The following is a 19,746-nucleotide window of genomic DNA, read 5'->3' as shown; positions in this document are numbered from 1 at the left end:
CGTATCGTGGCTTTAGTTTGCCTTTATTACCAAACCCTATCAATCCTTTCCATGGCGATACTTTTAGCAACACGTGTTCTCCTCCTTGGTAATTCATATCCTTCCCGGTTTGGTCTGCATATTTGCGTTGTCGATTTTGTGCTGCCTCTAGTCGCTTTCGGATAATCTCTACTTTTTCCTTGGTCTGCTGAATCAACTCTGGACCTAGAATTTTGCGTTCACCAACTTCATCCCAGTATACAGATGATCTGCACTTCCTTCCGTATAGAGCTTCATAAGTTGGCATTCCAATACTTGCATGATAGCTGTTATTGTAAGAAAATTCCACTAATGGTAAATGCTCATCCCAACTGCCTTCAAAATCAATCGCACATACCCGTAACATATCTTCAATTGTTTGAATCGTCCTTTCACTCTGTCCGTTCGTTTGCGGATGATAAGTGTTAGGAATATGTTGTGAACTTGATGATAAGTTAAACAAAACAACTTAGTAGATTTAACTTAGTGAATTTGTAGCTCTTGACGGATGTTCTAATATAGTCCCGACGGATGAACTTTACAGTACCGACGGATGATAACTGAACATACATCGAGAGTGTAGCTTATGTAACAATAAGTATTGTAGCACATTTCTGTAAACAACATGTTTTTGTTGAGTAGATGCTGTAGGATTCGGTAAGTCATGATGACTGCTAGATTGATGTACATAATAGGTTGGCTAATTGTAAATATAAGATGTCTTGTAATCCTGTACATGTGAAATAGATTCAAGTGGCAGAAAGGCTCCCAACGGATAATCTACAAAGGCTCCCGACGGATGATCACCAAGGCTCCCGACTGATGACCAACTAAGTCCCGATGGATGATCATATTCAAAATAGCTGTTGATAGTGAAAACACAGTCACATGCATCGGGTGTATGCAAAAGGAATATGGCAGCCTGTTAAGCAGGATTTTGAGAACAAAGAAGTATTACCATTTCCATGCAAATATGAAGATATTCAAAGATGCTAGATAGAGTAATGTAGTAGCATGATATTAGACTAGATTCATTTTGTTTTACTGTCTTGTCTTATTATCATGTAACTTGGTGATATATAAACCAAGAGTAGCAAGTAGAACAAAGTAACTAAGAAAGCTTATTTTTCTGAGGAATAGATAAGGCTGATCTGCTAAGAATTTCTATGTAAGTTTGTTTGTTCATTTGTAAGTAGCTGTGTGCTATTCAAAGCATCACAAAGTTCTCAATCTGATATATATATATATATATTATATCTGGTGGATAAATTCAAATCCACCAGAAAGTTTTAAAGCTTTGTGGTTTATTACTTAGTGTTTTAATTTCTATTATTCTTCCATTCCGCATTATTACAAATTAAACACTGTTATATGTATTAAGTTAGAACATTCTTAAAATCTCGAAAAAGAAGCCATAATTACATTCAACCCCCCTTCTATAATTCTTGTTGTATTTTTTGGGAATAACAATTGGTATCAGAGCAAGCTCTTGAAGCACAAAGAGTGTAAAGATCACAACAAATCAACAAAATGAACAAGAAGGATGTTGGAGTAAAGATTCCATTTCTGGACAAAGACAACTATCATCACTAGAAGGTGAAGATGCACCTACATCTTCTCTCTCAAGATGAAGCTTACGTGGACTGCATTGAAAGAGGTCCTCATGTCCCTATGAGAGCTGCTACACGGTATGAACCATCAGTTCCAGAGCCTAGGCATGAATGGTCTGATCCAGACATTGAGCAAGTCAGGAAAGATAAAAAGGACATAAATATACTGTTTAATGGTGTTGATGGTGATATGTTTGACAATATCATTAACTGTAAAACAACCAAAGAGGTTTGGGACACAATACAGATTATTTGTGATGGTACTGAGCAAGTAAGGGAGAACAAGATGCAACTCTTGATTCAGCAATATGAGCACTTCCACTGTGAAGAAAGTGAGTCACTCACTGACATTTTTAGTAGATTTCAAAAATTACTGAATGCTCTAAAACTGCATGGAAGGGTCTACCAAACCAAAGACTCAAACCTCAAGTTTCTTAGATCTCTGCCCAAGGAATGGAAGCCAATGACAGTCTCATTAAGAAATTCTCAAGATTGTAAAGAGTTCATCTTGGAGAGACTGTATGGTATCCTGAAAACCTATGAGCTTGAAATAGAGCAAGATGAAAGGATGGAGAAAGGAAGGAAGAAGGGAAGATCCATTGCACTAGTTGCTGAGTTAGAGAAGGAGAAAGAGATGAAGGTAGAAGTTGTTGAATCTACATCAAAGGTTTGTGAAAGCAAGGGTAAAGGGCTGGTAGCTGAAAATGAAGAACTATTGAGCTAAGATGAAATGGATGATATAGATGAGCATCTAACATTCTTATCCAGGAGGTTTTCCAAGCTCAAATTCAAGAAGAATTTTGGAGCAGCCAAGCCAAATAGAAACATGGTTGATAAGTCAAAATTCAAGTGTTTCAAATGTGGCTTAGCAGGGCATTTTGCAAGTGAGTGCAGAAAGCTTGATTCTGGTAAAAAGAAGTTTGAGCCTTTTGATTATAAATAAAAATACTTTGAGTTGCTCAAGAAAAAGGAAAGGGCTTTCATAATTCAGGAGAATGACTGGGTTGTAGATGGATTGGATGAAGAAATCAACTATGTCAATCTAGCCCTAATGGCCAAGTCAGATGAAACAGAGAAAAGTTCATCAAGCAATCAGGTAATCACAACTAACCTAGCTCATTTGTCTAAAGCTGAGTGTAATGATGCAATACATGACATTTCTAGTGAATTATATCACATGCGTGTTACACTCAAGTCTCTCACTAAAGAAAACAATAAAATTAAAGAAAATAATGTGTTTTTAAGTGAAAGAAACAATGTACTAGAGACTCAATTTATTGAGTTTGAAAAATCGAAATTAGAATGCGAGGTTGCTAAGGATGAACTTATAGAATCCTTAAAGAAAGAGGAGATTTTAAGAAAGCAACTTGAACGAGATCAGGAAGTGATTAAGGCATGGAAATCATCCAGAGATGTCCATGCTCAAATCACTAAAGTTCAAGGCATAGAATCCTTTTGTGATGCATCCTGGAAAAAGAATAAAGAGAAGCTTGATTCCAACTTGGTTGAAGGACTTTCAACAGATGTGGACTCGACGGATGATGAAAATTATTCGTCAAATAATTAAAAGGATTATCCGTCGAAAGATAATGAGTCACATCAGTCGAATGTTAGTAAGCCAATTAGCAAAACTAAGCTAGCTAATTTGAATGATAAATATGGATCAGTTTCTAAAAACTTTATTTCAGGAGAATCAAGTCAAGTGAGAAAAGAAAAGAGAGTTAATGTTGGGCATCTGTCTATCAAGAAATTGAATGACAGATTAGAAAAGATTGAGGTTAAAACAAAATCAAAAAGGAAAAACAATAGAAATGGGAATGTAGGGATTAACAAACATAACAACTACACACCTTATAAATATGCTCAAGAAAAATCTGTGTTAAGTGTGGTAGTGGTAATCATTTGTCTGTTAATTGCAAACTTGTTATGCCTACTTCCATGTCTGCACCTTCTTCTTTTTCCAACATGACTGCCATGTCTATAATGCCTATGAATGATTTGCCTGCACAGAATATGAATACACAATTTGCTAATATGCCATTTACACCTAATCTTTATTATGATGCATTTAGTATGCCTCAAATGCCATTTAGCGTGCCTTACCGGAATAACATATTTGCAAATAGCATGCCTTTTCCTGTTAATCAAAATGTGCATGACAATTCTGCTTCAATGAATGGTTTCGAAGGTCCAACTCAAGTGACTAAGGATGAATTTGAAGTATCTAAGTCAAATGAGGTCAAACCTAAGAGAGCAAAAAAAAGGCTAACAAGGAAGGACCCAAGGAAACTTGGGTACCAAAATCAACTTGATTTGATTTTGATGTGTGCAGGGAAATAGAAAGAATCTTTGGTATTTGGATAGTGGGTGCTCAATGCACATGACTAGAGATTCTACCCTGCTCACTGTGTTCAAGGAAAGAGTTGGCCCAAGTATCACTTTTGGAGATGACAAGGGTTATACTGTGGGATATGGCTTGATTTCAAAGGATAATGTCATCATTGAAGAGGTTGCCCTAGTGGATGGACTCAAGCATAATTTGTTGAGTATCTGTCAGTCTTGTGATAAGGGCAACTCAGTCACTTTCAATTCTGAAGCGTGTGAAAACCTGTATCAATGTCATTGCATAATTCATCTCAGTAGATTCTCTGGAATACAAACTTCAATTTCCAATTTTTCAAACTCTCGGATCAACTCTTCTGAGGAAGTTAACCTATTCAATCTTTCTTTCCGAATTAATGCATCCGCTATGACATTTACTTTTCCTGGATGATAGATGATTGTAACATTATAGTCCTTTATCAATTATAGCCATCTTCATTGTCTCATATTGAGTTCCTTCTGTATAAAGATATATTTTAAGCTTTTATGAACCGTGTAAATTTCACACTTTTCACCATAAAGATAATATCTCCAAAGTTTTAGTGCGAACACGATTGCTGCTAGTTCCAGATCATGCATAGGATATTTCTCTTCATGAGGTTTCAGTTGCCTAGAAGCATATGCAATTACGTTACCATGTTGCATTAATACGCATCCTAGTCCTCGGTAGGAAGCATCGCTGTAAATAACAAAATCCCCTTGCTCGTCTAGTAGCACAAGTACAGGTGCAGTCACCAATCGGTTCTTCAATTCCTGAAAAATTCCTTCACATTTTTCATCCCATGCGAACCTTTCATATTTTCGAGTCAACTTGGTTAATGACGTAGCTATCTTCGCAAAATCCTTAACAAATCTTCTATAATAACCTGCCAATCCCAAGAAACTTCTAACTTCCGTCGGTATCTTAGGTCTCTCCCACTTCAATACGGCTTCAATTTTTGCTGAATTAACCTTGATTCCTTCAATGCTAATGATATGGCCTAGAAATTGCACTTCCCCTAGCCAGAATTTGCATTTTGAAAAGTTTGCGTAAAGCTATTCCCTTCTTAAGATTTCGAAGGTTTCTCAAATGATCGGCATGTTCTTCTTTGGTCTTTGAATAAATCAAGATGTCATCGATAAATACAATCACAAATTTATCTAAGTACTTTTTGAAAACTCTATTTATCAGATTCATGAACGCTGTTGGTGCATTAGTTAAACTGAACGCCATTACGAGGAATTCATAATGTCCAAATCTGGTATGAAATGCAGTCTTGGGAATGTCTTCGGCCTTGATCTTTAGTTGATGGTAACCTGACCTCAATTCTATCTTAGAAAACCATGCGGCTCATTTTAGTTGATCAAACAAATCATCAATTTGTGGTAAGGATATTTAGTTGATGTCATGTCTAATATGATTTATGTTCAGTTTTCAGGTCTTACTTAACAGGACAAATCAGGACTAAACTGGAAATCAGTACTTATACTAAAGTCAGGACTTAAGATATCAGAACTTAAGTTGTCAGAACTTAAGTTATCAAGAGATATTTATCAGGAGAAAATATCAGGACTTAAGGAGACGTTCAGATAAGGAAGGCGGCTGATTGAAAGGAAAGAATATCAAGACAAACATAAGAAGAGATATGCATGGAGAAGAATTCTATAAGGAATAGAATACTTGGAAGAAAAGATAACTGATTGATATATATTAGGAAGCAGAATTATATTCGATATCAATTAGAAGATTATCTTGTAACTGTGTAGTATATAAACACAGACATAGGGTTTACACTATATGTGTTATATTAATCGAGATTATTATTCATTGTAACCCTAGCAGCTCTCGTGATAATTTGTTCATCACTGAGAGAGAACAGTTCTTTGTAACAGAGTTTATTGTGTTGCATAAAATCTGTGTTTTGTTACTTGAGTTCGTATATACGATTTGATTGTAGTAAACACTGTATTCAACCCCCTTCTACAGTGTGTGTGACCTAACAAGTGGTATCAGAGCAATCTGTTAACATATATACAGTAAAGATCCAAAAACAATCATGTCTGAAGAAGCACAAACTCCAACCAAGCCCACCAAAACTGAAGAAACTCCAAAGATTCAAATCCATAATCGATATGAGACTATTAGGGTTCCCATACTGAAACCTTCTGAGTATCCCATATGGAAGGTGAGGATGTTTATGTTTTTGGAAGCTACAGATCCAGAATACCTTGACAGAATTAATGAAGGACCACATAAACCAACCAAGCTCTCTGTTGTAGTTGCAGATCAGCCAGCACAGACTGTACCAAAGGAGAAAAGTGAATATACAGCTGAAGATATCTCATATATTGCAAAGGATGTAAAGGTAAGACATTTGCTGCATAGTGCCATTGATAATGTCATGTCAAACAGGGTAATTAACTGCAAGACTGTAAATGAGATATGGGATGCTTTGGAGACAAGATGTCAGGGAACTGATTCAATTAAGAAGAACACGAGGACTATACTCACTCAAGAGTATGAGCACTTTGACTCAAAACCTGATGAGTCATTAACTGGTTTATATGATAGATTTGTCAAACTCTTGAATGATCTGTCACTGGTGGATAAGGAATATGATCTTGAAGATACTAATCTTAAATTCCTTTTAGCTCTTCCTGAAAGTTGGGATTTGAAAGCCACGACTATAAGAGACAACTATGCTCTTGATGAAACTAATCTTGATGAAATTTATGGTATGCTCAAGACTCATGAACTTGAGATGGATCAAAGAAGCAAGAGGCATGGGAGAAAGTCAAGGACAGTTGTTTTTAAGGCTGAGGAGGAATTCCCTAAAGTGGTTGTCTCAAAGAAAGGCAAATGAAAGGCTCTCATCACAAAGTCTGATACTGAGTCATCAAGTTCTGATAGTGATGAGGATTCAGAAACTGAAAGTCTATCTGAGATGGACCCTGATGAAGAGATGATGAAGCTGTGTGCTCTTATGGTGAAAAGAATCAAAAAGATTGCATACAGGAAATTCAGAAAGGGAAATAAGTTTTCCAGGAAAGGTGCAAGTTCTGATAAGAAAGATTTCAGAAGATCTGAAGGCAAAGGAGGAAAGTCTGACAGAGGAGATTACTCAAATGTCAAATGCTACAACTGTGGTGAGAAAGGCCACATATCTCCTGATTGCAAGAAAGGAAAAAGTGACAAAGGCAAGGCTCTTATCACAAAGAAGAAAAGCTGGACAGACACTTCAGATTCTGAAAGTGAGGTGAATTATGCCTTGATGGCAAATGCTGATAGCAGTTCTGAAGCTGCTGAGTTAAAGGTACCTCAAACAACTTATGCTTTTCATACTGATGATTTTACTGAGTTGAGAAGATATCTTAAAACCATGTTCATTAGTTATAGAGATCAAACTTTAACATGTGAAAGATTGACTTCTGAAAATCTTGCTTATAAAAAGAGGAATGATTATTTAGAAAAAGAGTTAGTTATGTTCCATCAAACTCAGAAAGATAGAGATGATGCTTTCTATGTTAGAGATGAAGTGCTTAAAATGAATGAATCTCTAAAAACTGAGTTAAAAAAGGAAAGAGAGATTATTAGGACTTGGACTAACTCTGGCAGAACAACTCAGAATTTGTTAAGTAGCGAAAACTGGAAAGAGGGCTTAGGTTATAGAGATGATAAGAATAATAAAGGAACTGTAGAAATTGAGCCTATAGTTGTTAAACAAAAGCCAAAGGTAAGTCATGTTAATTTTGTAGCTGTAAAGTCTGATATTGATAAATCAGAAGTTAAAGAGAAATTAACTTCTGACAAACCAAAACATGATAAGCCAACTGAAGTTAACATAGGCTAAATGATAAAGAAGCAGCTTAAGCATAAGTTGAAAGAAGTTAAGAATGTAAACAAGGTAAAGCCACCTAGGAAAAATAGGAATGGAAAGGAAGGTGTGAATAAAAGCAATGATTATAAGCCTGTTCCCAATGCTCCTAGAAAGAAATGTTATAACTGTGGAAATTCTAACCATCTGGCTTCTTTTTGCAGGAAGAATAAGAACATAAACTGCTTACCTTCAAAATCAGGAGTTAAGAGTCAGTCTGTTAGATATAGGCCACAAAATCCTTGTTTTCATTGTGGTAGTTTATGGCATTCCATTTATACTTGTAAGGAATATCATAGTTTGTACTATGATTATTATCAAATAAAACCTTCTTTAAAGAAAGTTAGCATTATTCCTTCTAGTGTAAGTTCTGATGCAAAGTCTGATATTGTAAATTCTGATAAGAAAACTGTTAACATAAAACTTTGATGCTCAATCTGCTGCAAATGTTAACAAACTTAATAAGGCCAAAGGATCCAAGCAAGTCTGGGTCCTTAAAACTAATCATTAGTGGTCTTTGTGATTGCAGGGCAACAGGAAAAACATCCTAGTTCTGGACAGTGGATGTTCAGGATATATGACTGGAAATAAAGCCCCGCTATCAGACTTTGTGGAGAAAGCTGGCCCAGGTGTTTCTTATGGAGATGGCAATATGGGAAAAACTCTGGGATATGGCAATATCAATCTTGGGAATGTCATCATTGAAAAAGTAGCTCTAGTCTCAGGACTTAAACACAATTTGCTGAGTGTTAGTCAAATCTGTGACAGAGGTTATCATGTGGATTTCTTTGAAGAACACTGTGAAGTTGTAAGAAAATCTATAGGCAAAGTTGTTCTAAAGGGATACAGGCATGGTAACATTTATGAAGCCAAACTTTCAACAAGTTCTGATGGTTCTGCAATCTGTCTGTTAAGTAGAACATCAATTGAAGAAAGCTGGGATTGGCACAAGAAACTCTCTCATTTAAATTTTAGCAATATAAATGAACTAGTCAAGAAAGATCTTGTGAGAGGACTGCCAAAATCAGTATTTGCTCCTGATGGCCTTTGTGATTCATGTCAAAAGGCAAAACAAAGAAAAACTTCATTCAAGAGCAAGACTGAATCTTCAATTCTTGAGCTTTATCACCTACTACATGTTGATCTATTTGTTCCAGTGAATGTCATGTCTATTGCAAAGAAGAAATATGCTATGGTCATAGTAGATGAGTTTACCAGATACACATGGGTGTATTTCTTGCACACAAAAAGTGAAACTGCATCTATCTTGATTGATCATGTCAATCAACTGGATAAATTGGTTAAAGACTCTGTTAAAATCATAAGAAGTGATAATGGCACTGAGTTTAAGAATTTGATCATGGAAGAGTTCTGCAAAGACCAAGGAATTAAGCAGGAATTTTCTACTCCTGGAACTCCACAGTAAAATGGAGTTGTTGAAAGAAAGAATATAACTCTTATTGAAGCTGCATGAACTATGCTCGATGAAGCAGAGTTACCAACCTATTTTTTGGGATGAAGCTGTGCAGGCTGCTTGTTTTAATCAGAATGCAACACTTATCAACAAGCATGGGAAGACACCATATGAGATGGTGAAGAAAAAGAAGCCAAATCTGAAATATTTTCATGTATTTGGATGCAAGTGTTTTGTTCTTAAGACTCATCCTGAACAGCTATCCAAATTTGATCTAAAAGCTTATGAAGGAATTTATGTTGGATATCCACTTTCCACAAAAGCCTTCAGAGTCTACAATTTAAGAACAAGGGTTGTCATGAAATCTATCAATATCCCTTTTGATGATAAGAAGATTACTGGACTTGAAGATTTCAATGATCATGATCAGTTGAGATTTGAGAATGAAGTTTTAAATTCTGATTCTGTAAATCCTGACAGTCTAAATCCTGACAGCATAAATCCTGACAGTCTAAATCCTGATACTACAAACTCTGATGGGTTAAACTCTGATGTTACTGAAACTGTGATAACTACGCCAAACGAAAATGCACCTGTGTAGGGGGAGCATATTGAAGATACAACCATATCTCAAGAAGCATCAGAACCTAGAACAGGCTCTTCAAGTTCTGATTCATCAAGTTCTGATGGGCCAAGTTCTGATAATTCTGGAAATTCAAATTCTGATTCATCAAGTTCTGATGGGTCAAGTTCTGATAATTCTGGATACTCAAATTCTGAAGGATCCAACTCAGAGAGAAAAATTTCATGGGGTGTAATAACCCCAATTTTTGGAATTTTCGAAACACGGATGAATAGTAACTTTTGCTGAGGATACTGATTAAGGAAAATTATCGGGCCACGCTATATAGGAGTACTGGCATGGAAATTCTAAGATCGTATTAGTATTCCATAAAGTAAATGAGTGTATGTAAAGGTCGTTAGATTTCAAATCCGGACACTTTGATTTTTCCCCGAAAATCCACCAGATACCGAAAGAATTGAGTATAAGATAACATGATTAAAAGGATTTAAATTCAAGGATTTTAAGAGAGGATCATAAAAAGGAATATAAAATATTGATAAAGGTTTAGGGGAAACCCAAGTAATAAGATCCCGGGTATGATCCCTCAAACGATTAACGAAATGAGAGATAAGTGAACCGTAAAACAAATAAGCGACCAAGAGACAAGCTCGTACAAGAAGCCAATGGTTGTGACATCATCAAACCACAAGGAAGAGACATGTGTTAAAAGGATGGCATAGGCTTGATGATGCAAGCATGGTTAAAAGATATTTAGCTAAGATTGATTTATGGCCAAGTATTTGAAACCTAGTTAATTAAATCAAGGTTTAATTTAACCAAGCAAATAAAACAACACACAAAGTCAATCAAGCAAGGATCAAAGAAGCATTTTCACTATCTTCTTCCCCCAAAAAGCTCTCGGCCTTTCTTCTTAAAACAAGGAGGAGTTTTTCAAAAACTCAAGCTACACACCTTCAAAAATTATAAGGTTTGTTTCCTTAGCTTCCATAATTCATAACTTAGTTATGCTATAAGTTTGGATCCAAGAATCCAAGGTTTACCTAGATAAACAATTCCTAAAAGTTTAGGGTGAATAGTAACTTTCAAGAACAAATTTGTGATTCTTGATTTTATTTGTAAGGACAAGGTAGCTTAAGCATAGATCAAGGCTTCCATTGGCATTCCAAGGATCTTTCATTGATTAAAAGCTTCAAGAAGGTATAAAACTTCAAACCCTAGCTTTACTTTTGAGTATTAGGAATGGTTTTGATTGTTATAGTTCTTGAGAAGCATGATTCATGTATATTTAGAGTTTGGTTGGATTTGTAATGAGTTTGAGATGTAGATCTTGGTTATTGGTTAATGAACCTTAGTATGGTTAGTAGCTCTTGTTTGTGATTGAATGAGTTGGATAAAACATGAAGTAATGGACTGATGTAGTGAGGTTTGGATGGATTTTGGTTGTAATGTTGGTTGTAAGTGGTTTGTGATTGATTTGGAGTAGTATAAACTTTGGTAATCGCGTAAACATAGCCGTCGTAATGCCTGATTTACCTTAGACTTTTTTTGTTATTAATTTCAGGACCCATAAACTCACTGTTAGATTCTGACCATTGCCATGTTTAGATAGTTCATGTTACGATATAAGCAGTAGTTGCGTATGTTGTTGTTCAATTGGTTCAAAAAGCAAACGTTAGGGTTCAATTGGTTAAAGTCTAGTTTCTTAAGCGACCGTGGTTTAATTCCGACTTATGTTGTTGTTCATAGGTTATCAGACCCACTCTAAGCTTAAGTCTATCCGGGAACACTCAGGCAATATTTCTACCCGTTATACTGTTGTTATGATGTATATATATGTATATGCATTATCTTGTGATAAGTGCATGATTGTTATTAGCAAATCTTGCGATATATTGGAGCTTGCTGATATGGTTTATATGCATGCCTGTTTCGTAATCTTGATATCTAATTGTTGATTCAAATGCTTATAAGTTGCATAATACCTATGCTAGAGATAAGCAGTAGTTGCGTATACCCTTAGTATAGGGGACCCAAAGGTGAACATTTTCTAAACCGGGAGTCGATGTTCCCGAGTATAATATATATATATTATATATAATATATATATATGAATAGTTTTCAAAACTATTAATCGAATAAGGTTTATTCGATAACTTTATTTTACTTAATGAATATTATTTTGAATATTCCTCGAGGACTTATGACTCCGCTTATTTTATTAATGAATATTATTTTGAATATTCATTCGAGGACTTATGACTCCGCTTATTTTATTAAATAATATTCTTTATTTATTAAAGAATAATGTTTCGATAATCAAACTTATTTTCGATTATTCAAATAAAGATCGTACTTTCGTATAAGTATATTTTTGGTTATTTATTATTCATTTCAAGTATAAGTTTTAAAACTTCTACTTCAATTATTTTTATAAAGATTATCCTTTATGGGAATATTATTTAAATAATAATATTCAGATATTTTCTAATATATCGGGACTGATTTATTTCATTAAATCAGCATTACTCCCAAAATTCTTAAAATTGTTTTCCAGTCTTCAAAATGATTTTTAAAAGTTAGGGTGGATCCCAAAACTCATTTTTATATTTAAGATCCTCCTTTTGAAGGGGATTTAAATACTCGCTCAAAACCTGAGGGATCCGGCTCCGTGGCGTATTTTATATTCGCAACAAGGTTGCTGTTTTGATAAAAGAGTTTTTGATTACTTACCCAACACTCGGGAAGTAAAATTCTTGGAATAAGTTAATCCATTAACAGGCATCGCCTGGGAAATATCGGTAAGTTTTCCTTTCCAACTAGATACGACTTCTTGGTGGAGCGGTATCAACAAGTTTCTACTTGGGGAAAGGGGGGGACGAGCTTTACGTTTCAGAGTCATGGATTTCATCTGAACTAGGAGTGGCATAAGTGGTCGAGTGGCGCCGGCCCAGCCTTATTATATTAGCCCAAATGGCCCGGAAGTTCCGCTAAAATGGTCCATTCCTTAGGAGTCCAGTGTTCGGTTGACAAGTAAATCCGACGGTTCTTCTCTACATGTAGAAAATAGTAGGGTTGCACTACTACGACTGATCATCGTGAGTGGTCTTCCTGGCGCGGCAAACTCCCGTAATGAGTTCATCATCCAGTTGGATATTTCTGCAACACTACCCAAAGCACTTCGAAAGAAAGGCTACAGTTGGGCGATTGTTGAGTGTTGGCAGGGTCGAGTTTTCAAATGATGTTTTTATCAAATGAAGTATCTCGTAACTTCATTTCATTTAGATGATATTTCAAAGATTGATTCTATATAAATTTTGTCTTGTAGCTTCATCTATGGGATGAACTATTTATACCTTGAACGGTGGTAGTTCAAGTAGTATTCGGAAAAAGATATAAGTATATTGGAGTATCTTGTAACTTCATCTTTTCAACTTATATATGGTTAATGATTATCTTATGCATGACAAAGATTTTCAGAAAAACGTTGAGACAAGGTTAGATATATGAGATCACCTTGCAATGATATTTTTATACAGTTATAAACTGGAACTCTGTTTACATTATACATGTCAGAGGATTTCAAAGATTTTGAGTAGTATATATGTATATACATATACTGAATATTTTGCGACTTGTCGCGTTAAGATATCAACTTGGTTCATTTCTTCTTGACCAAGACTTTCATGAGTACTATGAGAATGCTCATATATTGTAAATTATTATACATATTATTTCAGTGGGCTTGTTGCTCACCCTTGCTTTCTTCTTTCATCACTCAACAAGAGATAGACAAGATGACAGGACCAAGCTCCCAATTCATGAGCGGACAGGAAACGTTCCGCAGTTTCCAGTAGGCGTTGATGCCGTTGTGGCTGAGGTAGGAGCTACCAATAGGCTAGGCTTTCAACTTCTGATGTACCAGACTTATGTATATTATGAATTGTAATATGGCAAAGAATATGTAAATTTATTCAGAAACCCTTTTGAGGTGTAATGACTTATAATTGTGGAATAAAATGACTTGTGTTATTTTTGGTATTCATCTCTGAGACTATAACTTGTGGTGTGTGTGTGTATATTGTGGGGTCACAGTACGCAGTAGTTGGTTGTTTATTAAGATTAAGTGTTATTAAGTGAAATGGAACTCGTGACAACCCGGATCCCCGACCCCGGATTTGGGGGTGTTACATGGGGAGCATCAGAAAATGTTGATGGAGACAGCATGGATCATGGGGGAGCATCCAGTTCTAGAGATAACCTTCCATCTACAAGGAAGTGGACTAAAGCACATACACCTAACTTGATTATTTGGAGATCCTGAAGCAGGTATTAGAACTAGAACAACAACATCAAATGAATGTCTCTATCACTCTTTTCTTTCTCAGACTGAACCAAAAAAAGTGGAAGAAGCTCTTCAAGATGCTGATTGGGTGCAAGCAATGCAGGAAGAGTTAAATGAATTTAAAAGAAATAAATTCTAGACCCTAGTGCCAAGACCAAAGAACAGATCTATTGTTGGTACAAAGTGGGTGTTCAGAAATAAAACTGATAGTGATGGCATAATTACAAGGAATAAAGCAAGGCTGGTTGAAAAAGGATATTCTCAATATGAGGGAATTGATTATGATGAAACATTTGCACCAGTTGCAAGATTGGAAGCCATAAGGATATTTTTAGCTTATGCTACTCACAAAAAGTTTACAGTCTTTCAAATGGATGTAAAAAGTGCTTTTCTTAATGGAGAATTAGAAGAAGAAGTATATGTTGAACAACCTCCAGGTTTTGTAGATTCAAAATTTCCCCATCATATCTACAGACTTGATAAAGCACTTTATGCCTTAAGCAAGCTCCAAGAGCATGGTATGAGACATTATCTCAGTTTCTTCTGGAAAGTGGATTTAACAGAGGGACTATTGACAAAATTTTATTCTATCTCAATCATAGAAAGGACTTACTTTTGGTGCAGATATATGTTGATGATATCATTTTTTGTTCTACAAATGACAGACTTTGTAAAAGGTTTGCCAAGCTAATGCAGTCAAGATATCAAATGAGTATGATGGGAGAACTTAGCTATTTTCTGGGCCTTCAAGTCAAGCAGAATGAAGAAGGAACTTTTATTTGTCAATCTAAGTACACCAGAAATTTGTTGAAGAAATTTGGAATGCAAGACTGTTCAAGTGCATCCACTCCTATGGCCACTGCAACAAAATTGGATAAGGATACTGGTACATCAGTAGATATTACTGATTACAGAGGTATGATTGGCTCACTACTCTATCTAACTGTAAGTAGACCTGATATCATGTATGCTACCTGTCTTTGTGCAAAATTTCAAGCAGATCCAAGAGAACCTCACTTAACAGCTGTAAAAAGAATTTTCAAGTACCTTAAGGGTACAGCTGATCTAGGATTGTGGTATCCTAGGGAATCAGACTTTAAGCTAATAGGTTACTCAGATGCAGATTTTGCAGGATGCAAAATTGACAGGAAAAGCACAAGTGGAAGCTGCCAATTTCTTGGAGGCAGATTGGTTTCTTGGTTTATTAAGAAATAGAAGTCAATTTCCACATCAACTGCAGAAGTAGAGTACATTGTTGCAGGAAGCTGTTGTGCACTGATTCTTTGGATGAAGAATCAGTTACTGGATTATGGGTTAACATATTCTAAAATCCCTATTTACTGTGATAATCAAAGTGCTATTGCTATGAAAGGTAATCCAGTTCAACACTCAATGACAAAGCACATCAGCAAAAGGTTCCACTTCATAAGGGAGCATGTGATGGAAGGTACAGTGGAATTGCATTTTGTTCCAACAGATGAATAACTAGCAGATATCTTCACAAAACCGCCGTGTGAAGCTACTTTTACAAGATTGGTAAATGAAATTGGAATGGTTTCAGATTCTTTCTCTAAATCTGCCTAGTTTATGTTCTGATACATTAGGCCTCATGATCAGTATTTACAGATATTACTATCTTATGTAGTCTGTGCTTAAATTGAAATTTCCTTAAGTGCTGATTGTTGTCTGATGTGGATTTCTAAACTCTGATAGTGATATGAATGTTTCCGTGACTATTCAATCCAATGACGATAACTGTGCTATATGCTGACCTAGTAGTCTTTAATATACTAATAATCCCATGTTTGAAGTAATTGTTTATGTGGAAATCTTTTAACACAAGCAAATTCTGATATTGAGCTTGGTTAAAGTTTACTTTGTGTATCTTATTACTAAGTCAAAAATTAGAATAGTGCTTCTTATCTGTTAAGTTCTAATGTTAGTAAATCTGATGGATGTACTAAATGTTGATAAGCCTCACTTATCAAAAGCAAAAGAAAAGAAAATAAATAAATATCAGGTACTCCTTTGAGATCTAGAGTAAAAATATGGAAGGGAAGACCCAAGTGCATTGCTGGTATTAAGTAATATGCATTAGAAAAGCAAAATAAAATTTTCTTGGTGACTTTTCACATTCTCTGATTACTGGAGAAATACTCTGATAACAGCATAAATTCTGATAAGCAGTCGTGACTCACTTACACTGAGAAGCCACTGTAAAAAGGAATTTCAAAAGATGCATAAAATGAGCACAAATCAGTTGAGGTGGACTCATGCATGAACTCATTCTATAGTAGACTTCAGAATAATGACAGATTTTGAGCAAAGTTCTTAGTTATGCCTTATTTCTAAGATGTAATGAAGTGAATCAGACTTTACTCTTTGTATGATATTTAGCTTATTGCACACACTTACACTCCATATGAATGATGAAAATTACTGTAGTGATAAATGTTATTTTAGATGAACAGTTTAAGTGTTAGTTGCATAAATTCTGAGGACAAGTTCTGATGGAAGTTCTGATGATTAAGTTCTGATGTACTCATATCAGTATTTGTATGAAGAATTACAGAAATAAACATTCACTTTTCGAGTTAAGGAGCCATATTCTGATGACTTTTAACTTCTGATAATCATCAAGTTATGATGCTGACGTGGCAGTATTTATTTACTTGGTTTATTTGTTTAGTCATTACTTAAACGGTTATATTTTCAAAATATTGGTTTATGTGAGATAACGCAGTAATAATCATTTGTTTAGTGGGAACAGTTTTTTTAAACTGAATGTGTAATGTAATCATTACTTATTTACCGTGCCCATTAACTTTTGCCTTAACTGCTACATGGCTGACAGGTGTAAAGGTCTGTTCCACTTCTCATTAACTGCTGTCACGTGGGGTGTCTAAGTAAAAGAGATAAAAGATTTTCAAATCTTTTATTTTCATTTTTATTCTACTTACTCTCTCTTTTTTCTTATTCTCTCACATTTTCTGACGGCTTTCTATACAGACATTTCATCAAACACTTTTCAGGCAAACAAATTTCTCACTTATTTCTGATGGCGCCCAAGGATTTAATTGTTGATGGAGCCAAGTTTGTACCAAATAACTATGCTGCAATCTTGAATAAGGCTGAAGCTCCATCAGATCTGCACTTTGTGCAAGATTTATTAGCCAATAGTGAGATTGGGTATGCCCTGACCCAACCTCAAACTATTTCAAGCCAACAAGTGCTGACATTTTGGCGAACTGGGCTTTTTGATAATGGTGGTGCTCATGGGACTCCAAGCATCATTTTTACAGCAAATGATGTTGAGCATGTTGTTACTCCTGGAGCAGTTCGTAAAGCTCTCCACTTACTGAAGGTTGTACATTCTCAACAGTGGAGGATCCTGTTTTACAGCAGCTTATGGTCAATCTGGGCTATGAGAAAAGTTTGGGAAAGCTAGGTCAACTAAAAAGATCTAATATCAGAATGGAATGGAGCTTTTACTTTGATTGTATCACAAAGGCATTCGCCAATAAATGCTCCAACTTTGATGCTATTCCCATCATGAGTCAGCAAATCGGGTATGCCCTTATTCATCAAACTCATTTTGATTTTGCAAGTGATGTGCTAGGTTTCATAGGGGATAGGATGACAGAGGATAGGAATGTAATATACTTTGCTAGATTCTGTCAGCTTATATATACTTTATGTTGTGCTGATGAACCCCAACCTGCCAGTGATTTAATTCCACCCTTTAAGCTTGCAAAATGGGCTTTTAATGATTTGTTAAATGCTGACATTAAGAAACAAGTGCAGAGACCCTTACAGATTCCTCAGTCAGTAAAATAAATCTTGGTAAATGCTGATCCACAAACATACACATCTGTTTACCCTGATATCCAACCCACCAACACATCACAGCCAACACAACAGCCATCAGAACATACCATCTCTCACCAACCTCAAACTTCTCAACCTCAACCAACTCAACCCTCCATCAGGACATATTACAAACTCTCAACCTCAACCTTCAGTACATCCTGTTAAGCCTTCATCTTCAAAACCCAAGAGGACTAAGATAGTACCTCAGTCTCAATAGAAAAGAAGGAGGATAGTTCTAAGAGATGAGTCAGATAATGAGGAACAGGTTCCCCTATCAGAACCTGTTGTTGTAGAAGCTGAGAAGATCTCTTCTCAGAAAGATACTGAAACTGGGAGTTTTAGGCCCCTCAAAAGGCTTAGAAAGCTAAATTCTGGTAATGAAACTCCCAAAGTCTCTAATTCTGTAAAGAGACTTAAAAAGCAAAGAGCCAGGAGGGCTGTAAGTGAATCATCACACTCTGAAAAAGTTCTGGATGAAGCAGCTAAGAAAGGGGGTCAGGAATCTCTGATCCCAATAGAACCTATAGTCATTGAATTACTTCCCACAGCTGAATCAGACTTTACTCAAGCTTCAAAGTCTCCTATTCAAGAGAAAGAGGATATTCCTAAGCAAGTGTTTACACCTCCTGTGTCTCCTATCATTAATCCAGTACATGTTGGAGACCCAGGTACAAGTGCTGAAATTGATATTCATAACTTGATTGTGCCTGAGGTTCTGTACTTGGAAGCTCCACCAACTCAACTCATTCCACCAACAACACCAATTTTGGATGCTGATTTCAATGCAGACATTCCAACAACACCAGTTCTGAATCTAGATGATGAAGATCAGATTTTAGGTGGGCATCAAAATTTGGATGTTGATCAGAACTTAGTTGCGGATCAGAATTTAGAGGATGATGTTGAAACCTCTATAGCCTCACATACAGCTATTTTATCAGAGGATGCTGATACTGCAGGCTCTGTAAGTTCTGATACTGACAATGATGAATCTACTGGTGAAGCTGCTACTAATCTAGATCCTGATGCAGCTGGTCCTTCAGGACATGCACCTCAACAAACAGTTAATAAAGCTGATTTGATCAAGAAGTTTGTTAGAGAGGATACACCAGTACCTTGGAGTGAAACTCCTAGAGGAAAGGACTGGACTAAGAAATGGAACACAGTTAGTTTTGTTCCTACTGAAAAAATTCTTTCTGAGCACCTGGCTAAGGCTGATGAAATGCTGATAAATGATGATTTCAAGGCACAGCTGAGAGTTACTGCAATGAGTACTAGGCACCTTCAAGGTCAACACTCAATAACTCATGACAAGGTGAATAAAAATCAAGAATCCCTGATCCAGCAATATATAAATATAAAATTGGAAAAGAACATATTTTTCAAGCCAGCCTTTGACCGAATTGGGTATATTGAAAAGACTCAGGAGAAGCAACAAGATCAAATTTTTGAAATTCTAAAGAATCAAGCTTCTCAGCAAAATCAACTCAATGAGATCCAATCATCAGTGGAATTGCTTGTCTCTCTTCTTTTACCTGCTGATGCCAAAAAGGGGGAGAAAGTGATTATTTCCAAATGCAAATCTACTCAACCACTGAAGGGTAAGGATGATGGAAATGATGACCAGGGAAACTCTGGAACGGGTAGAGGTCATGGTCAAGGCAAAGGTT

The sequence above is a fragment of the Apium graveolens genome, chromosome 11, assembly GCF_009905375.1.
Source record: "Apium graveolens cultivar Ventura chromosome 11, ASM990537v1, whole genome shotgun sequence".
Classification (NCBI taxonomy): Eukaryota; Viridiplantae; Streptophyta; class Magnoliopsida; order Apiales; family Apiaceae; genus Apium; species Apium graveolens.
Note: the sequence above shows the minus strand (reverse complement) of the source record.